The sequence below is a fragment of the Camelus bactrianus genome, chromosome 18 (genome assembly GCF_048773025.1).
Source record: "Camelus bactrianus isolate YW-2024 breed Bactrian camel chromosome 18, ASM4877302v1, whole genome shotgun sequence".
Lineage (NCBI taxonomy): Eukaryota > Metazoa > Chordata > Mammalia > Artiodactyla > Camelidae > Camelus > Camelus bactrianus.
This window is the reverse complement of record NC_133556.1, coordinates 13,073,289-13,096,504: the sequence shown is the minus strand read 5'-3', so window position 1 is coordinate 13,096,504 and position 23,216 is coordinate 13,073,289. Positions and strand designations below refer to the sequence as shown.

At 38.2% G+C, this 23,216-nt stretch overlaps 1 protein-coding gene across 1 annotated transcript in view; it reads left to right on the top strand.

The window, feature by feature from the left end:
• Positions 1-23,216, top strand: part of TPST1 (tyrosylprotein sulfotransferase 1) — a 122,466-nt gene that overhangs the window by 4,092 nt on the left and 95,158 nt on the right. The gene's annotated exons all lie outside the window — the stretch shown is intronic.

Sequence of the window (23,216 nt, the reverse complement as noted above, 5' to 3'; positions counted from 1 at the left end):
AACTAACAGACACAGACACTCTACCCAACAACAGCAGAATACACTTTCTCAAGTACACATGGAACATTCTCCAGTAAAGACCATAGGTTAGGCCACAAAACAAGTCTTAATATATTTCAAAACTATTGAAATTGTAGTTGGCCTTGAACTACATGGGTTTGAATTATGTGGGTCCACTTATATGTAGGTTTTTTTAATACATATGTTGGAAATTTTTTTGAGATTTGCAATAATTTGAAAAAACTTGCAGATGAACTGCATAGCCGAGACATGTTGAAAAATTTAAGAAAAGATATGTCATGAATGCATAAAATATATGTAGATACTAGCCTGTCCTTACATAAGCATAAAGTGAGTGATAATTTAATATAAAATTAATGTGGTTAGTTTTCTTACTTTTTTATAACTTTGCTTTCAAAGAATTATAGTATGCCTCTCCTCATAGTTGGAGAAATTGCATATCAGCCTATCATCACAGGTAAATGGGTCTTTAAAAAAAGATAACAGTGTTTCCAATTATGTGACTATGATACTGTATGTCATAAAAATTATGATTGATTCACGAGTATATAGAGAAGGCTACTGTGAAGCAATCCTACCAATAACACTAGGCCACCATAAAGCAATCATTTGTTATTATTATACATGTAAATAAATATAAATTTATTTTTCACATTTTTCATTTTTGATGTCTAGTGTTAGTAATACATATAACATACACAGTGTTTTGTATCATATAAGACAATATTGATAGAGGTATTGTCAGACAATTCGTCTTGTAAACAGATGATGTAAACTTACAGTATTGACAAGTACAGTACAGTACTGTAAATAAATTTTCTGTTCCTTATGATTTTCTTAATAACATTTCTCTAGCTTGCTTTATTGTAAGAATACAGTATATAATATGTACAACATACAAAAGTATGTGTTAATCAAATGTTGATCAGTAAGGTCAACAGTAGGCTATTAGTAGTTAAGTTTTGGGGAAGTAAAAAGTTATATGTGGATTTTCCTTTTTTGTTTGTTTGGTTTTCTTTGTTAGAGAAGTCTGTGCCTGTATTGGCCAGCAGGCTACTTGAGGCAGAGGAAGTGATGCCAGGCCAGCCCTGCTTCACAGGCTTGCAGGTGACTGATAATTTGCCTGAGTAGAGGCTGATCATCTCAGACTTGATTTCCACCTGGTATGTATATGGATTTTTTACTGTGGGGTGGTGTCTGCACCCAAACCCCTGCATTGTTCAAGGGCCAACCAAATTCAAAGCTGAATATATATATTCAGCTTTAGAAAGAATAAAATTCTTACAGATGCTACATGATTGAAACTTGAAGACATTATGCTAAGTGAAATAAGCCAGACACAAAAGGACTTACATCAGATACCTAGAACTGTCAAATTCAGAAAGGCAGAAAGTAGAATGGTTGGTGCCAGGGGCTGAGCAGAGAGGGAAACTGGGAGTTACTGTTTTCATGAGTACCGAGTTTTAGTTTGGGAAGATGAAAAAGTTCTGGAGATGATGGTAGTGATGTTTACACAACAATGTGAATGGACTTAATGCCACTGAACTATACACTTAAAAATGGTTAAAATGGTAAATAAACTATGTGTATATATATATCTGTGTGTGTGTATATATATATATATATATATACACACATACTGAGAACTGAGAGAAAACTCTTATTCTTGCCCTTTTAGGTAAGTCTAGAAGTCACTTTTTTTTTTTAACTTTGAGGGGGAGGTAATTAGGTTTATTTACTCATTTGTTTTTTTAATGGAGGGATTGGAGATTGAATCCAGGACCTCATGCATGATATATATATATATATATTATTATTATCCCCAATAAAAATTTATTTTCAGAAAACCAGGGTATGGAAGGCAGAAAGAGCAAGATAGGTTAAACAGTAATATTGGTGTAGTTAAAATTGAGTGCCACTTTGGCATTAATCCTCCTGGAACTGAGAGAAAACACTTATTCTTATTACAAAACCAAGATGTGTTCCTTTGTTCCAGTAGTTTAATGAGTACCATTCCATTGTTTTAAATTGTGGCAGCTGAAAATTCTGAACTGCATACGTACAGACATTTTCTGCTGTCGTGACAATAGAAGGTTAAGTATTGAAGCAAAAACATACAGACTAAAATTCAGGGATTATGATTTTTTTGGTTAATAGAGGAAACCAGAATTTTTAGAAAGCAGTATGTATTTAGTCTTCATTTTGTGCTATAGATTAGTGATTTTTACACTGTATTCCATTCAACCCTTGAATTACTGAGAACTTTAGAAGCCAAATCGTGTGTCTCGGTGGCAAACAGAAGGGTAGGACTACAGGCACCCTTTCCAGTAAAGTCAGACCAGTCATGCTTCAGATTTTCTTCAAAACAGGGTCACATTGCTGTGGGTATATTTTGAAAACCACTACAGAGAACATACCGTTGAATTAAGATTGACATCTTGTTACTTAAGAATATGAAGTTCAATATTCTGATTTTTTTTAGAATATGTTATACTGTTTACCTAAATAATATTAAAAAGTAAAACTTTGTATATTAATTAGCAACACATGTTTCTTTGAAAAATATTAAAGCTATTTTAATGTTGTGACCAAGGTAAATTAAGATTTAGGAAAATACAGATCGTTGTATCATTCATTCTAAAAACGGTTCTAGGCATATGAAATACACAGATAATCAAGAGTATCTTTGCTTTTGAAAGCACTCAAGTCCACTAAGAGACAACATGCAGGCTCTTATAATACTGCTTAATAAATATAAAGAGAGAAGAAAGAAATACTGTGGAAACACATTGGGAAGGCATGTAACATGGAGATTGCTCAGGAAGGAAAGAGGAAGTTTCACAGAAATCTATGTATAATAAACAAAACCCCTGAGTTGTCTTAGATGCTGAGTAAGAGTTAGCTATGTTATATGGATTGCATTGTGTGCCCCACAAAAAAAACAAATGTTGGAGTCCTAACCCCCCATACCTCAGAGTGTGACCTGATTTTGGACATAGGGTTCTGGGGGTTTTTTTGTTTGTTTTTTTTTACAGAAGTAATCAAGTTAAAATGGGGTCATTTGGGTGGGCTCTAATCCAGTGTGACTGGTATCCGTACAAAATGGGAAATTTGGTCACAGAGAGATACACTTAGAAAGAAAACAATCTGAAGAGACACATGCAGAAGACGGCCATGGACAGCCAAGGAGAGAGACCTGGAACAGCTCTCAGCAGGAACCAGCCCCGCTGACACTTGTAAACTGGTGAATGTAATTGATTTCAGACTTCTGGGCTCCAGAACGGAGACAATAAATTTCTGTTATTTAAATATAAAAAAAAAAGAGAGAGAGGAAGAAGGAGGAGGAGAAATAAGAGAAGGGGGAGAAGGATCTAAGCATTTAACCCTAACATTCTAGGTCATTCACAATCTGGTTCCCAATAAAATTTCTAACTGTGTTAGTCTCCTGCACAACTCTCCTTCCAGCCAAATGGATCCACTCATTCATTTACTCAACACATTTTTGAGTGTCTACTATGCAAAGCTGAGGCCTGGGCAGTGGGGAAATGATGTGACTGTCATCCAGAATCCCTGCCTTCAGAAAACTTCATGTTCTAGGGGAAGAGATGCTAACTGATCAATTTCACAGTCCATTATTTAATTACAACTATAGCTTGAGTTAGAAATGAGAATGAGCCAAGAGAGCATGTCACAGAGAACCTGATCTAGTCTGGCAGAATCAGGAAAGGTTCTCTGAGAAAAGTAGTACTGGACCGGAAGAATGAGTAAAATTAGTGAAGGAAAGAACAATCTTTGAGAATATTTTGTGTTTTCCCATCTCTATGTTTTTGTGTATACTATGCCTTCTGCTTGTACTCTGTGCCTTCTTCAAATATCCAAATTCTAACCCGAGATTTGGCACATCGCCTCCATTCTCCAGAAAGCCCTTCCTGACCACATTAGGCTGAATTAGTCTCTCCTTGCTGTAAACTAGACAGGTCTGTTGGTTATTAGCTTTAAGCTATGCATGACCTTGTGATGTTTTTGTGAGTCTCATCTTGCCCCTTTAGGTAAATCTAGAAGTCACTCTTTTTTTTTTTTCTTAACTTTGAGGGGGAGGTAATTAGGTTTATTCATTCGTTTTTTTTAATGGAGGGACTGGAGATTGAACCCAGGACCTCGTACATGCTAAGCATGCTAGAAGTCACTCTTAATTCCAGCCTTTATCCAAGTCACATCTGTTTTAGTTTCACGCAGAATTTTCTGGGAAAACAATGATTAGAAGACTTGGTTTAAATAATCTTAATGTTTTTATTGTAAAATAAAACACAGATCCAAAAAAACCCACATAAATTATGTGAATTATAAGAAGATGGATTATAAAGAATTCAAAATTAGCATTCATAGTTTAGTGAATTCTAAGGAGAACACCCTTATGTTTACCACTCAGGTCAAGAAATGGAACTTTGCCAACCACTCCAGGACTGTGTCCCAGATACAACTGCCTTCCTCCTGCATAAAGTATCCACAATCCTGACCTTTATGGCAGTGGCTTCATTGGGTTTCTTTATAGTTTACTTACGCAAGTGTGCATCCTTTACCACTCTTGCATTTTTGTTATTGTTGTTATTTTAACCTGTCTCTTAAGCCTTTATCTTCAGGATCTCTCACCATCCCTTTCATTTTTTTACAATTTGGTGTTGAAGATCCCAGGCTGTTCAACCTGTAGAGTTTCTTCAGTGGTTTATCAGTAAGAGCTTATGGAAACAATATTCCCTGAGTTCTTGCATGTTGATAATAGTATGTACTCTTTATATTGGGAAGTCCATTTTGCTGAATAGAAAGTCCTTGAGTCACATTTTCTTTTCCTTGGATAACCTAAATCTATTACTCTGTTTTCTTCTGGCATCAAGTATTGCTGTTAAAAATCTGGCAATATCCTCATAATGTTTCTCTTATAATACACTTGCTTTTTTTTTCTTTCCTCTAGATACCCAAAGGATTTTTTTCCTCCTGTGAAAATCTAGTGTCAAGTATTCTTAGGTACATAGTATACATACATATAAACTATATATATAGTTTCAGATTTTTTTTCTTCAATTTGGGAACATTTCTTCAATTTTTAATTTTACATATATTCTTGATTTTATACATATTTTATATCAAGATACATATATCTTGATTTTTACATATTTTCTGGATTTTTATATTTATTCTGTTCACATGCTCTGGTTCCCTACTTCAGAGACTTCTATATTGGTTCTTCTTTGCCTATCTTCTGTATTTGTCATTTTCATTCAAATCATTTTACTCTTTCCTATGATTTCTTAAAATTTTTTCTCCGTTTCTATTTTCCTTGAGACATTTGTTATTGTGTTTATTTACTCTTGCATTTCTTCTAATTTAGTCTTCATTTTTTCCTCCTTTTACTTCTAATTCTTTACTCATTTCTGAGTTTTTCTAATTTCATTGACTGTGATTCTTTTATGTCTTGTACCATTTTCTTAATAGTTTTTAGCTAGTTTTACAATAGGAGGTTTCGATTTGAGCTCTTCTGTGTATGCATTTCTGGTGTGCTATCATCTCTTACGGAAATGTTATTTTGCTCTTTTTCTCTTTCTAACTCTGTTGGATTTGACTTCAGTAATTTTCTGCTATTTGTTTTTGAGTGAAATTAGTTTTCTGGAACTTTTAGAAGTAGTTGTGTGGTTCAGGATGGCTTTTCTAACTTCACAGAGCTCCCTCTTTTGTTGTTTTCAAAAATACGATAGCTTGACAACGCCGTTCCCCTCCCACCCTTTTATTTAGACCAAGGATTGGCAAAGGCCACCTGTTTTTTTGTAAATAAAGTTTTACTGGAACACAGCCCTGCAAGATCATTTACATATTGTCTATGGCTGCTCTCTGGCCAAATCAGCAAAACTGAGGATTTGCAACATGGACCCTATAGCCTACAAGGCAAAAATATTACTGTCTAGCTCTTTAAGACCCTAATTTTTGATCTTTTCTTTCTTTGTCTCTACTGTCTCTACTCTGCTCAATTTTGATCTTACTCCCAGTGGTGTCTTCTCAGTGTGGGGCACTGTCAAGCCAGCCCCCACCAGTTAGTTTTGAGGGTTCACAGGGACCCACATTGCTTCAGACCTTAGCACCCCTTGCTCATGTTTTAAAAATTGTGGCTGTAATCATTCAAAAGTCCACAAATGACATGCTGGAGAGGCTGTGGAGAAAGGGGGACCCTCATACACTGCTGGTGGGAATGCGTTTGGTGTAGCCACTGTGGAAAACTGTATGGAGATTCCTCAAAAGACTAGGAATAGACTTACCACATGACCCAGGAATCCTGCTCCTGGGCATATATCCAGAAGGGACCCTACTTCAAAATGACACCTGCACCCTAATGTTCACAGCAGCACTATTTACAATAGCCAAGGCATGGAAACAGCCTAAATGTCCATCAGCAGATGACTGGATAAAGAAGTTGTGGTATATTTATATAATGGAATAGTATTCAGCCATAAAAACCGACAACATGACGCCATTTGCAGCAACATGGATGTTACTGGAGAATGTCATTCTAAGTGAAGTAAGCCAGAAAGAGAAAGAAAAATACCATATGAGATTGCTCATATGCAAAATCTAAAAAAAACCCCAAAAACAGAAACCAAAAATACAAAACAGAAACAGACTCATAAACATAGAATACAAACTTGTGGTTGCCAGGGGGACGGGAGGTGGGAAGGCACTGGGATTTCAAAATGTAGACTAGATAAACAAGATTGTACTGAGTAGCACAGGGAAATATATACGGGATCTTGTGGTGGCTCACAGTGAAAGAGAATGTGACAATGAATGTATGTATGTTCATGTATAACTGAAAAATTGTGCTCTACACTGGAATTTGACACAACATTGTAAAATGACTGTAACTCAATAAAAAATGTTTATGCAAAAAAAATTGTGGCTATATATAGATATAAATTGTGACTATATATGTAAATATAATAGATGTATATATAATGTAAAATGTATCATTTAAACCATTTTTAGATTAACAATTCAGTGGCATTAATGTATATTCACAATGTTGTACAACCATCACCATGCATACTTCCAGAACTTTTTTTATTACCTCAAAACTAAAACTCTGTACCCTCCATTCTCCCTCTTCCTGTAGCCCCTGGTAACCCCTATTCTACTTTCTGGCTCTATGAATTTGCCTATTCTAAGTACTCCATGTAAGTGGAATCATACATTATTTGTCCTTCAGTGTCTGCCTCGTTCCACCAAGCATGTTTTAAAGGTCATCCGTGTTGTAACAGGTATCAGAATTATGTTCCTTTTCATGGCTGAATAATATTCCATTGTATGTATATGCCACATTTTGTTGATCCATCCATCTATTGATGGATACTTCAGTTGTTTCCACCTTTGAACACTGGTATACAAGTATCTGTCTGAGTCCCTGCTTTCGACTCTTTTGAGTATATGTCTAGGAGTGGAATTGCTCAATTATATGGTAATTGTTTTTCACTTTTTATAGGACTGCTACAGTGGCTTTCCCATTTTTCCACAGAGGCTGCACCATTTTATACTCCCACCAGCAATGCACTTGGATTCCAGTTTTTCCACATCCTTGGCCAACATTCATTTTTTTTTCCCTTTTGTTTTTATTTCAATAATAGCCATCCTAATGGGTATGAAGTGGTATTTCATTGTGGTTTTGATTTGCATTTCCCTGGTGATTAGCGATGCTGAGTATCTTTTCATGTGCTTATTGAGCACTTGTATTTCTCTGAATTCACTGTTGAGTTGCAGGGTTTCAGGTTCTTTATCTATTCTGGATATTAACCTCTTAGGAAACACATGGTTGGCAAATATTTACTTCCAGTTGTGGTTTGTCTTTTCATTCTCTTGATAGTGTCCTTTCATTATTTTCCCTTTTTAAATCAAAAAGTAATTTATGGAGAAATATTTTAAGGTTATATAAATATTCTCTTCCTCATCAAAATTTCATTCACTCTTATAAGCATCTATTGATGTTTCTTTCTTGAGTCAATGGCTGCTACTTTTGAGCACCAGCTATGTTCTAGGTGCTTACTAGGCATTAACCCTGTGTCACAGACGAGGAAACTGAAGCTGAGGAGGTGAACCAATGGCACAAGGACGACTAGCAAGCAGTAAAAATGGGAGTGGACAGACTCTAAGACTGTCCACTCCATAGCTAAAGCTTACGTGCTAGTGCCTGGGAAGCAAGTGTTAGCTGGAACCCTGGGACTCCAAGCATCAGGGCTATTGAGCAAGCCTATTTCTGATGCTTCTTCTTTGTGCTTCCCAAACACCCTGACCTAGAGAGGGAGTGGGGCAGGCTGACTTCAGGGCTGTGGGCTGTGACATGCTGGGTGTGTTCTGCAGTCAGGAGCCAGTCCCCTGAGAGAGTACCAGCTACTCAGATGACCCCCTGCCTGCAACTTCACGGGTCACTATGTATCAGCAGTATGTGCAGGTTTCTTGGGGTCAGTAGCTGGGTTCACAGAACCAGAAGTCCCAAGTTGTTCTTTTAATGATAGGGGTGGAGGGTCTTAGTAACCTGGCAGGCTCTGGGTTAAACATCCCATGCTTTCCTCCCGTGGGACCTTAGCTGGGAGGACCAGAACATAGGCAGGGTGGGGTCCTGGGGCAGGGAGCCAGAGCCCTGAGTCATAGTGAGACCAAGGAGCGGGGCCTGGGCAAGGCACACTGAGCTAGAAAATCTGGAGGAAAGCCATGGTCTGAATGCTGGGAGGAGGGAGAAATCACCAGATGCAGGCAAGGTCACAGGAGGCATTGTGGTTAGGATGGAGCCAAGAACAGGCCCTGTGGCAGATCGGGGTCACATAAGGCTGGTATAAAGGTCCTGAACCTGTGTCTGGAAATCACTGTGGCAGTCTTGCTCTCCAGGGCGGACAGTGTCCTAATCCTGGTAGATTGGGGATGTACAGGGCCAGGTGTGTGCATTAGTCACGGGTACCTTACTGGATCAGGCTTTGTGGTGGACATTCACCTCTCCAATTACAATTGGGCATCTCCAACAGGCCCACACACACCCCAGCTGCCTGGAATTCAGCCTTTGTATCATATCAGCTGGGGTCACCTAGCCCAGCTCCTCAATCAGACCCCAACCCTCTCCTGGATGGAACCTGTGTTCTTCAAGAGTTTTACTTTCAAAGAGACTTTCCATGTGGTCGCTATCTTTTTTTAACCACCCAGAAATAACTTCAAGCTTAGAAAAAGTTGCAAAAATACAATAAATACAGCACAATATAAAAATACTCATGTTTCCCCCAAACCATCTTGAAGTGAGTTACATACATCACAGCTCTTTACCCTTGAACTCTTCACTATATAATTAATTATTGCTGGTGTTTTCACCCTTGCAACTAATAAGCAGTGCAGGGAGACCATGCAAATATCTTGTTCCTTATCAAAACTGCCTCCCAGATTGAGCATCCACTGATGATTCTTGCCTGATCCAATCTTTACCATGATGGTTGCAAAATAGGGATTTGCTGACCCCAGCGTTCCCTCCACGTCTTCCATTCTGCCTTCGGCATTCTCCTGGGAACAAGAACCTTCCTTCTCCGCTTTTACGTATCTGTGGACTCGTGATACAGACTCATGAATTCCTATACTTTCCATAGATTTATAATGTGGTACTTAATAATTTTGGTGTGCAAATTGTCCCAGACCTGCCTGTAGGAATCCCTTCAAGAGATCTCCTCTGTCCTTGTGACATAACTCCGGTTTTTTAAGGCACTTCCTCACTTTCTGGTATAACAGGGGATTCCAAGTCTATCTAGTACCAGCCCTGAACTCAGTCATTTCCACGAGGAGCCTGACTCCTTTCAGTGGTGAAGGTATCAGAGATCACATTCAGAGAACTAGATGTCCTCATTGCTACTGGAGTGACTTTGCTTCTTGGCTCTTTTAATGGTCAGAGCTGGGAAGGATATGCTTGTATATACATGTACCTATACACATATGCATTTGCATATTCATGCATATGTATAAGATAAATATGCATCTGTATTTTAAGAAATCATGAACTTACACTGATACCTCCTCACAGACTTATTTCTTGCCTTGTCCATTCCGTATTTGTATGTCCCTTCTCCCTCAAGGAGAATCCTGGCTCCCAACCAGATCAGTATATTTACTCAATCCTATATTACCTCTAAAATAGTTTATTACATCTAAAATGGTTTGTGAATTGCTTTGCCCACATCATTACAAACAGCAGACCTACTAAAAAGAGTTTAGGATTTGTTTCCAATTCTCTACCGGCCCTGTCCCCACAACACACACACCTCCTGCCCCTAGCCAAGGTATGTAGTTAAATACTTTGTTACTTGAATTTCTTGCCCTTTGGGTGTGGTTATGGCATTTATTTGAAATATGGTTAGTTCCACTGTTCCAGCTTGCTTCCATTCTATTGATCTAATTTTACTTTTGAATATGTGGGATATTGTCATATTTTCAAAAGTCAAAACTATACAAAAAGTTATGCTCAGAGAAATATCACTTCTGCTTCTTCTCCTCCACCTCTTATAGGTAACCAACTGCAAACTATAGCATGCTAAATATATGTGATAGAAATATACTTAGTTTTTGTCCCTGGGTCCTGACACAGAGCTCCTGAAGCCCTTGGCATGTCCTGAGTGATGTGATTGTCTTCAGTTGCTCATCAGGAGCCACAAATGAGGTGACAGTGTGGAGCCCAGATGGTCTCAGAATAGGGCTGGTCCCCAAGGAGTGATTAGAGGGTAGAAATTTTTCAGCCACACCCACCAACCTCTGGGAAGATGAGGGGGAGGGACTGGAGTTCAAGCTCGACAAAAACCCTGAACAAGAAGATTTGATGAGCTTCCCTTTTGGTCAGTGCATCCACATGTTGGGAGGGTGGTGCACCCCAATTCCATGCAGACAGAAGCTCCTGTGCTGGGGGCTCTTCCGGACCCCACCCTGTGTACCTCTTCATTTGGTTGTTCATCTGGATCTTTTATCATATCCTTTACAACAAACTGGTAAACATAAGTAAATGTTTCTATAAGTTCTGTGAGCTACTCTAACAAATTAATCGAACCTGAGGTGGGGGGCCTGGGAACCCCCAATTTATAGCCAGCCGTCAGAAGCATCAGTAACAACCTGGATTTGCAATTGACTAAGATGAGGGCAGTCTTGTGGAGCTGAGCCCTTATCCTGTGGGCCATGGTTCTCTCTCCCGATAGACAGTGTCAGAATTGAGATAAACTGTATACACTCAGCTGGTGTTGCACAATTGCTTGGTGTGGGGAAAACAACCATGTATTTGGGGTACAGACATTTTCAGAGCACTGTGTGTAGTGTTAAGGAAAACAATAGGGTTTTTCTTTATAATATGCTTTTTCTGCAATTTAATTTCTCCGCTTTCTGGAAATCATTCCATATCAGTTCACAGAAATCTTCCTCATTCTTTTCACTCCATTAGCTGCACAGTATACGACAGTTTTGTCAACCCATCTCCTCTGCTTGGACATTTAGGTGATTTCCAGTATTTTGCAGTTAAAAATAAGATTGCAGTAAATAACCTATACATGTATTTTCATATTATTGACGGTATATCTTTAGGACAAATTTTTAGAAGTGGGATTGCTGGGTCAAACAAAGGGTGTTCCTTTTCAATTGCTTGTAACAGGTTACCACAAATTTAGCAGTTTAAAACAGCAGCCATTCATTAGCTCAGATTTCCATAGGTCAGAACTCTGGGCAGGCTTGACTGAGTTTTCTGCTCAAAATATTATGAGGCCGAAATCAAAATGTTGGCTGGGTTCTTATCTAGAGAGTGTAGAAAGCATCCACGTCCAAGAATATTCAGTGGCAGATTTCAATTCCTGAGACTAAGTTCCCCATTTTGTTGCTAAGTCTCAGCTGGAGGCTGCTCTCAGCTTGCAGAGACCCACCCCCCATTCCTCACCACCTTCAAACCAGCACCAGTGTGTTGAATCACTCTCCCTTGGAATCTGTCTGACTTCCGTCAAAGATGAACAAAGCTGGACGCTCGTTTAAGTGATGAGGACAGATTCTAATCAGTAACGACAACAGGGGAAAGAGTCCAACAGAACTGAACTCAACTTCTGAGTGGGGACTCAGTAGAGTCAGGGTAGTGAGAAATGGCTGAGGATCAGCTGGTATAAATGCAGTGAGGCCGGCCATGTCTGCTTGTTGGCAATGACCAGTGTTAGGCTCTGGTCCTCCCATAGAGGCTGGGAGACCGGGGCCCTGGCTTCAGATGTTGACCAGAGCAAACAGTCAATTCTTGGGTTTCCTCGGGCAGCCACTTTAAGGGGCGCTGGGGTCAAACTAGGGAAGCAGCCCAGAGCTGTTGGAAACTATAAGCATGTTTGTTTAAGTCTCTATAGGCCAAAGGTGAGATGTCAAGAAGAGAGGTCCGAGGAGCCTGGCTGGAGTTCGATAAAGGGGGCAATCTGTCACTTCCTTTTCCACTACCAGAAAAAGAAACCCTGCTTTTTTGGTGGGAAGGAAGGTAATTAGGTTTGTTTGTTTATTTTAATAGCAGTACTGGGGATTGAACCCAGGACCTGGGCATGCTAAGCACCCACTCTACCGCTGAGCCATACCCTTGCCCCAGAAACTCTGCTTTTAAAGGGCTTGTGTGATTAGATTAAGCTCACCTGGGTAGCATCAATTCAGCCACAGTTACATGGGAGTTACATCAAGAGATGAAGTTTACTGGGACCATCTTAAAATTCCCAACCCTCCTTCCAGGACCCACCTGGACCACACATGAGCCAGAATAAGGGGTCCAAACAGTGTGGGGCACTAACTCAGCTTTCAGGACACTGGGGCTTCTGGCAGCATGGCTCTCTGAGGACAGCTGGACTTCTCACGGCAACTGACCACCTCCCGGGGTGAGGGTTCCAGGAGAAGAGGCCCAGATGGAAGCGGCAGGCTTCTTATGAATCACACTCAGCATCTGAGAGCATTGCCACTGCATTCTTTTGGCCAAACAAGCCTGGAAGGGCAGATCATATTCCAGGGGAGGAGAATTAGGTTCCACCTCTCAGTGGGAAGAGTAGCATGGAACATGAGATTTCTTTAATCTCCCGCAGCTCCTGATGAGTGGGAGCTACCTCCTGCCTGGAACTCTCCTGCAAGGGGGCCTGGGAAACGCAGTTTTAGGCTTTCTAGTCTCTGCAGCAGGGAAAAAGGATGGGGCACAGGAAAGCGGGTAGGGCATTTTGGCATTCAGTCATGGTGCGATCAGATTCTATAACAGGCTTCCCTTCATCCTTGGTGTCAGCATCCTTGAGTCCAAGTGGGAACTTCGGAACAGTCCGTCCTGCAATCTATCCTGTCCTCTCGGTCAAGGCTTTTAAAGTTTACTGACACAGCAAAAAAAACCCGAAAAAAACAAAACAAAAAAAAAACAGCTTGTCTCAGTAAGTGGACACATGTGTAACTGAAACAAATGTTTTATGAAGCAGTCCTTATCTTTACTACGTGTAATGTGCTCTTATAATTTTCTCTTCCATTGTATTCTAGTCTATTTCTTTTAAACAAATGTGCTGATTGTGCCTCCACTAACTTAATCTCATGACTCACTAATGGGTTACCGTGCATTTGAAAAGTACTGTTAAAGATTCTTTGTCTGTGTGTTGAAATAGGGAATCAAAAACTGAAAAGAAAAAAATGAGTCAAGAGGAAAAAAAATTAATAAGAACAACAGAAAAAGAAAAGGTTTCCTGAAAGTAGGTTTAATTAATTCAACAGAAGTGTAGTAAAGTTTATCATCGCTTCACCATAACGCGTTCCCTTCCCTGTAAGGTGACTATACTTACCCGCTTGCTAAGCCATCCATGGTGAGGCTGGGCATGTGGCTTCTTTCACTCTTTGGCATGTGAGCAGGAACGGTTCATATCATGTCCGAGCAGAAATTTTAAATGCAATTGCATGGTTTGGCTTGGTCTCTAGTGATTCTGCCCTCTGCTATGAGAACAGTGTGTTTCCGACAGGTCTGTTCCTTTGGCCTGGGTCCCAGAGTGAGAAAATACACAGAGCCAAAGTGCAGCCTATGCTCAGCCCTCATGTGACATGAGAAACAAATATTTGTTGTTAGAAGCCACTGAGATTTGGGGTTGTTTGTTACTGCAGCAAAAGCTGACTCATCTAAGAAGCAACTTAATGAAAAAAAAGAGAGAACAAAAAACCAAAGCACTCTTTTGAACATTTAAATGATACAGAAATATATTAAGTAAAATATAATTTCATTTCACCAACTCCCTATTCTTTCAGAAGTCATCATTTGATAACATTTTGGTGCATGTCATTTCAGAGAAGGAAATTTTTGAAAGGCTGCTTTCTAATCTTTTTTTTTAATTGAAGTATAGTTGATTTATATGTTTCTAGTATACAGCAAAGTGATTCAGTTATACATATGTGTGTGTATGTGTATATATATATATATATATACATATATATATATATAATCTATTCCTTTTTCAGATTCTTTTCCATTATAGGTTATTACAAGATATTGAATACAGTTCCCTGTGCTATACAGTAAGCCCTTGTTGGTTGTCTATTTTATATATGCTAATCCCAAACTAATTTATCCTTTTCCCCTTGGTAACCATAAGGTTATTTTCTATGTCTGTGAGACTATTTCTGTTTTACAAATAAGTTCATTTGTATCATTTTTTTAGATTCCACATATAAATGATATCAAGTGACATTTGTCTTTCTCTAACTTACTTCACTTAGTATGATAATCTCTAGGTCCATCCATGTTGCTGCAAATGGCATTATTTCATTCTTCTTATGGCTAAGTAATATTCTACTGTATATATATATATATATATACCACACATTTATCCATTCATCTGTTAATGGACATTTAGACTGCTTCCATGTCTTGGCTATTGTAAATAGTGCTGCTATGAACATTAGAGTGCATATGTATTTTCAAATTTCCTCCAAATATATGTCCAGCAGTGGGATTACTGGATAATATATTAAGTCTATTTTTAGTTTTTTTAAGGAACCACCATACTGTTCTCCATAGTAGCTGCACCAATTTACATTCCCACCCACAGTGTAGGATGGTTCCTTTTTCTCCACACCCTCTCCAGCATTTGTTATTTGTGGACTTTTTGATGATGGCTATTCTGTCCAGTGTGAGGTGATACCTCATTGCTGTTTTGATTTGCATTTCTCTGGTAATCAGAGATATTGAGCATATTAACATATACCTATACAAAAATATAGTGAAAATATTTAGTATTTCTTCTTATTTGACAAGTTTCTTATGTAATTTAACATATCAAATAAGTCTGATTAATTTAACTTTTACCAGGTGAGAGACAAATCCTTTGAGATCCTCCAGGGACTCTCTGGAAGAGTCCAGAGTTAGTTCAAGGTCAGAAAGGACTCATTTAGAACCCCATTTTGCAAAAGTTTGTCCAAAATATCAAAAGGTTTTGGACACTTGGTCAAACAAGACCACAGATCATTATGAAATGATACTTAATTACCTATTTGACCAAAGTAACGATAAAATATTTCAAAGACAAATAGAAAAGGTCATGTGTTTGTTAAGGGAGACTTAGCAGTTTTAATATTGACAAGATTCAGAGACCTGATTTTGACAACACTGAAGTACAGGAAATAATTTTGTTAAAACAGAGATCTCTGTCTTCTAAGCAGATTACTTAAAGGTAAGGAAGAACCTTTCACAATTTCTTGTCAGGAGTAGACTGATATTCCAAGAAAACTTTGTTCTTTTAGCATATGAAAGAAAATTAAGTTTTAGTTTTACATAAGTATACCACTGATTTTGAGCTTTTTCTCAAAACCTTTATAATCTTCACCAGCTTTACCACACATAAAGTTTCTGTTTTCAAAGATTCTCTTTCTACAAACCTTTTACAACATACTATTTCCATTTAGCTTTTGTCTTATCTTTCCTCTTTCCTATTCTGAAACAATTAGCCTCATTTTAGGACAAAATTACCTTCTTTCCCTCAACAAAAGGCACTTCCATTACTCATACCTTTTAATACCAAAAACACATATTCTCCTTTCCTGGCATAGAGAGTTGTTTTTCCTTATTGTTTCTAGTAGCTTCACTACAATGTTACTGGCAAATTTATGAATACATTTCATAATTCCTAAAAGCGTATTTTCCTCATAGTAAGTTTTTCAATATGGTATGTTTACCAGTAGACCCAAGTATCTTTAGTTCCATTTAAAGGAAGCCCAAGGTGGATGAACTTATTTTTAGTGATGTTTCACCCGTATTTTATCTTACTTGGGAATGATGTAGATATTTAATGACTACCCATCATTTAACATAGCAAAACTATAAGGTTTCAGGTTACCAGAAAGATTTGGGGAAGCTATTTAAAAGCTTTACCTAGAAACCTTTATCTCATTCACATCCATTCAATTTACTTGTTTTCAACAGTCGTGTTTAGATCACTCACAAAAAATTTTATCATACCAAGTTATTTTTCTTGTTGACAAATTTTACAAAAAGGATAACATGAACTCATCTGACCAATAAACTCAGGTAGAATAAAAATTGTATGCCTGAATTATTTTCAGCATTGATAACTCCAAAGATATGACTGTTTTCATTAAACCCCAAAGTAGCTTTCATTTACCAAAATTAATCTCAGATCATGTAAACCTGAAAAGCGTCTGGCCCACTCTCTGTTATATTTTAATTTACATAAATACTTGTTTGTTTTTAAGCCATTAAATAGAGCTCTTTCACAAATGAATTTTAGCAATGCCATCTGCGAGTAAAAAGAAAAATAATACCATACATCTACAAGATATATATACACATAAAGACATCCAAGAAAATAGAGACAGATGCAAACAGAGACCTCCTAGTTTTGTTTTAAATTTTGCCCATGTCTCAGATACAAACTCAGAAGAATAGGTGAGATCAAAATTGTGTTTCTGGCATGCTGTAAGGATGTTTTTAGAGCTGTTTATGGAGTCAATTTGTCTTTTAGAAGCTTCTGCATACCAATCAAAGAATGTGTTACATTATCTCCCTAAGGGTTTGGAATCCTCTCTTTTAACGGTGCTCCTTAAGGTGGACTTATTTAAAACAAAAGTTCCCCCTTTTGAGCAGGATGGGTGACTTATCAAAAGGCTTCAACAAACAGGCAGACAGAAACAGAAAGCAAGTTTTTGTTTAGGTACCTATTATCAAAAATCTAGGATAATTGCTATTTAAATCAATCCTTCTAGTGGTTTCTTTGCTCCAGTTAACTTACAAATAGTAATTAGGGGGTTAGCATTTCGATCCTCAGAGCATCTGATTTTAAAGGGGCAGGTTTTTGCAGAGGAAGGAGGAAGATGGCATCGGGGGTGGGGCCAGAGCACAAGATGGCCGACAGAGCAGAGACTGGGACAAAGAGGGGGGAGAAGACACACAAGGTTGCACCTGAGACAAAGAAGCTGGGGAGGAGGACACAAGATGTATGAGGCTTCAGAAGTCATTTTGTTCTTCGCTAGTTTTTTTTTTTTTCCTGGTTGTTTCTGCCAATTTAGAAATGGTGTCTTGCAAAAAGGCAATTTTAGAGTTTTGTGTGTGTTTAGAAGCTTCCAGGTACCAATAAAAATAAATATGCCATTTGTTTTGTTTAAGTTTAAAACCACAGTCCTCCAATGTAATCTTAAAGAAAAAAAAGAACTTGGGGAGATTGAAAATTCCCCATAATGGCCACCATGATTCTGAATTGCCTTTAGCTTTTGTTTTTGTTTTTGTTTTTGTTTTTTTGGCCCAATTCATTAAAAATGCACATGTTGGGAGACCATAGGTTTTAAACGTAAAAGCAGCTGGAGTCTCCAAAGGAGGGCTGCCCTCACAGCGTTTAGATAACCAGGATCTCATTTCCCTAAGTTCTCCTGGAAATCAAAGTAAGTTGCTTGAGTCCTAGCCCAGATTCCAAAAGAAATAAAACAAACTCTTAGATCCTACTTAGCCTGATCCCCAGAAGAGAACCTCACTTCTGTGCTCCAGAAAACAACCGAGTACTCACCAGGGATGAAGCCTTGAACCAGAAAGGGCAAAACCTTTCCAGATCCCAAATGACGTCAGAGAGCTCAAAATGCAAAACCAGTAGAGCTTGAAACCCGAGATGAGACTCCAAACCCAAGACAGGTGGTGACTTGCGGAAGCAATGAGCACAAAGGACTTGGTGCAAGTACTTCACTCAGTTCCAGGAGCTATCATCTCTCAGGGTCACCTCCTTGGGGGGGGTCCCCCACTTTTGACACCAAATGTGTCAACTTTAATAATAGCCAAGTTATTTTACCAGCAAAAGTGAGCCGATCTGGGGATAGCAGAGGAATTCCAACTTGGGTTGTGCGAACTGTGACACACAAGTCCAGAGAACAAGGAAGGGGAATTTGCTTTTATAGGGAAAAGTGGGGAGCTGAGAAGGGCTGTGATAACCAAAGGGTCCTTTGGAGGAAGCTGGGAGTCCACTGTATGGAGGCTTCTCATTCGTTGGGCTGCCAAAGTCTCTGATTGGCTGGTCTGTTGTCTGGTGGCGAGAAGTTTTCTTCTGCCTGCTGGCGAGTACAACAGAGGTACCTTCCTGTCAGAGATGTAGGTGAGGTCTCTTCCTGTTTGGAGCAATTCATAATGCCTGGTGGGGCAGGAGACTCTCCCTACAGGCCTGTCACAACTCCAAATTTAACTGAGTTTTAAAAAATTAATTTCACAAACCACTTTATAATTATCACACCTAGAACATGTAACATTGATAGAATTCTACTAACATTCAGATTTCCCCAAAATTGTCCTGAAAATGTCCTTCATAGCCTTTCCCCTTCAATTCACTATGAAATTAAAGACTATACAATGCATTCATTACTTATCATGTCTCTTTAGTTGCTTTTAATCTAGAACAGTTCCTGGTCTTTTTAGACTTTCGTGAAATTAAGAGTTTTTGAAGATCCCCTGCAGCTGTTCTGAAGATTTTCTGTCAGTTTGGGTTTGTCTGTTTTTTGCATCTCAGTATTAGGTTGATTATTTTTGGCAGAAATTCTACTTAGATGATGTTGTGGGGGGTTTTTTGTTTTGTTTTGTTTTTTGAGGGGAGGTAATTAGATTTATTTATGTATATGTTTAATTTTAGAGGAGGTACTGGGGATTGAACCCAAGACCTCGTGCATGCTAAGCATGCACCCTACCACTTGACCTATACCCTCCGCCTGATGTTGTGTTCTTATCAGGAGGTTCATGATGTCACCTTGCACAATTATTTGTGATTCATTTATTTGTATGGGGCCTGCCACATAGGTTTACATATTTCGCTACTGTAAAGATCTTTTTTTTCTTTCTTTGTAACTAATAGGTCAATCTGTGAGGAAATTCTTTAAGCTGTACTAGTACCCTATCCCCCAACAACCTTTTGCACTGTGGTTTTGACTCCACTGCTGATTCTTTCCTGCATCAGTTGTTATCATGGAGGATATGAATGGGTATCAATATTTAGAATGGTCTCCAAGTGATTTTAAATTGTAGGCAGGGTTGGGAATTGCTAGACCAGTGCTTCCCAATCTGTGTTTACAAATCCCCTGGGGATCTTGTCAAAATGCAAATTCGGATTCAGCAGAACTGGAATAGAGGTAGTAGGATTAAGCATTTCTTTCTTTCTTTCTTTCTTTTAATTTGCATTCTTTTTTATTGAAGTATAGTCAGTTTACAATGTTGTGTCAATTTCTGGTATACGGCATAATGTTTCAGTCATACACATACATACATACATTCCTTTTCATACTCTTTTTCATTGTAGGTTACTATAAGATATTCAATATAGAGTTCCCTGTGCTATATGGTAGAAACTTACTGTTTATCTATTTTATATACAGTAGTAAGTATTTGTGAATCTCGAGCTCCCAATTTATCCCTTCCCACCCACTTTACCCCCCTGGTAACCGTAAGTTTGTTTTCTATATCTGTGAAGGATTAAGCATTTCCAACAAATTCCCAGGTGCTGCTGGAGCTGCTGGTCCACTTTGGGGCACAGGTTCAATATCAAAGGTCAGTCTGGACTCCAGACAATGCCTGCAGTTCATTCTGGATATAATGCCTTTCTTCCCTGATTTAGTTTTGCCTAGTGTGTCAGGATTCTCAGTTACAAACATCAAGCATACTCTAGCTTGTCTGCACAGAAAAGGCATTTACTCATCAGCATCAGGGAAATCTCAAAACCACTTGGCACTGAGCTCCCAGGAGCAGTACCCAGACACGTTGCAGGACTGACCTAATGAGGGAACCACTCTTCTGGGCAATGAGCCCATCGGCACTGATGCCAAGGATGCAAACCAACTGTGACCACTACTGCCACCAGCACCAATGCCACATTGGTGCCTGAAATTCAACCTCACAGCTATTGCCAGCCCTCAAAGCTGGAAATATGTCTGTTGTCACCCTCACGAGCAAACAGATTCCACATAGAGCCCACTTTCTCATGTTGTCTGTTTCTAAGTTTCACACAAGTATGTTGGATTGCTGGAGCCTAGGTCACACGCGCATTCCTTAGCTGCAAGGGAGGTGGGGAAAGCACATTTCCTGGTTTCTCTCTAGGGAGATGGGGAAGGGGTAGGATTCATAAAGCAGAAAGTGCTCTAAATAGACAGCTCCAAAACATGACAAGTGTCCAGATCACAGTTATTTGAAGGACAAACATAATAAGTGCTGAGAAATCTATGCAAAATATGAGTAATAGTAGAGACATTCTCTCATATCTTTCCATTGTATTATGTTGTAATAATGCAATAATGTGTGATACCAGAATGAGAATAGATAAACATTTGGGTACATTTGTAATATATATATGTACTGGTACATATATATATTATATATATATAATATATATATATATTATATATATATATATATATAAATTTAGAGGGAAAAAGGACTTAGATCCAGACATTTACACCAAAATTAATAACAGATGGATCAAAGAGTTGAATTAATTAAATTGCTAAGATAAAATAGAGAAAAATATTAATCAAATTTCATGATAGAAAAGAACTTCCTAAGTTTAGTAACATTGGAATAACTCACAAATAAAAAGATAAATAGCTTTACCTTTAAAAAACATAGAATTTATATCCTTAAATAAACTCAAAGGCAAACAATAAACTGGGAGAAAATGTACAATAAATACCACAGAGTTAATATCTCTAACATTAATTTCATAAATTGATTTTAAAAACTGCTAAAAAGCAATAGGTAAATGAATAAAGGACATAACTAGAGAATTCATCAAGTGACAAATACAAATGGCTAATGACACATAGAAACTTTTCAACCTCACTAGGTATGAGACAAAAATAAAGCAAATCAGTACACAGATATCATTTAAAAGAATCTGTTGTTGGCAAATATATATTTTTATTTATATTTTTATTTTTTCAACAAGAATATCCAATGTTGGTGAGAGAAGAAATGAATATTTTCACACATCGTTTATAGGAAATAACCTATTTGGGACAAAACAGAACAATGTGGGCATTTGAAAGAATAATGACTGCTCTGGATTGAAGCATATCAAGTATATAGTAATTTAGGCATTCAAAATACTGAAAAAACAAAAGTAAAAGGCCATCTTTGAAGTTTCTAGGATACTAACTTACTCTGAAAATTGGTAAAGGAAGGAAAGAATTGAGACTTTATCCTAACTTTTCTTTTCAACTATGTTTTAGGATACCTAAGAAATTTCCTTTAAAAGAACTAATGCAAGAGGAATTAGATTAGAAAATCACTATTTGCAATCCCTAATGAAATAATAAATTTAGGCAGTGGTCATCAATGGCTACGAATGATGATGGCTAATGAAAGCATTAGGTGAATTGTCGGTGGGACCTTCATGATGGGTAAGTCAGGCTGACAGCTTCCGAACCCGCTGATCAAAGGGAAAACCAGATGTTCTGAGCTTTCTATGTGACGCAATAGGAAGCATACCATTCCCAATGACGTATTCTTGACCCTCCCACCACCCCCCGCCATTTAAACGTTAATTTAATCAAGCCTCTGGAATAACAGGAAACGTGAGGCCTAGAGAAATACGTTAAATGTCATCATAAGGGGGCAATCAACCAAATCCAGTTCCTGGGAAATCTACCAGAGCAATATGTTAAGACATTCAGTTAAAACCTTCTTTGGATACTGATTTGAATAAATCAATATAATTTCAGACAATCAGGGAAAATTAACAGGGACCGAGTGTTGGAAGAGACTAACGTACTGTTGTTAATGCTGTCAGGTGTGATAATGGAACTGTTCCTATTTTTTTAAACAGTCCTTATCAGTTAGAAATACATACTAAAAATGTCCAGGTTAAATGATAGATTAAAATACTTTAGGAAAAAAAAAGTGGAGGTGGAGATTAGATACATGAAAGAAGAATGAGAAAATACTGATAATTGTGAAAGCCAGGAGCTGGTACACGGGGTGCATTATACTCTTCTCTTTGATGTTTTGTTTGTTTAAATTTCCATTATAAGAAGCTAAATAAAATAAAAGACCTTTCACTTTGGCTCTGTAATTCTACTCCAGAGGGTCTATTCTCAGAAAATAATCTAAGATACAGGAAAAATCTTTATGCATAAACATCAGTCCCACGCATGTGATGAGTGCCAAAATTAAAACAACCTAAATGTCAAACAATAGGGCAACGATTTTGTAAACTAGATGTATTCCTCATGGGTCTCTTGGGTGGCTGTTAAAAACAGATGTTCATGAGTAGTTGTAATCATATGACAAAGTGCTTGTGTTAAAATATCAAGGGCAAAAAAAATGGTCACAGGATTTTATATAAATTAGTATATCAGTCAGCTTTTGCCATCTAACAAAGCACTCCACAGTTAGTCACTTAAGCAATAAGCAGATATTATTTCCCTCATTTTGTGTGTCTGGATGTTTTGTGGCTGGGTCTGGACAGTCTGGGAAGGATTTACTCACATGTCTGGTGCTTGGCAGGTTGGTTGGTCTAAGGGGACCTCATTTGGGGCAGTTCATCTCTGTATCGTGTGATCGCTCATCCTCCAAAAAGCTAGCCCCAGCTTCTTCTCGTAGCAGTTTCATGGTTTCAGAGAGCAGCAAACAAGTCCCAAGGTGCAAGCACTTCCAAGCCTCTGTT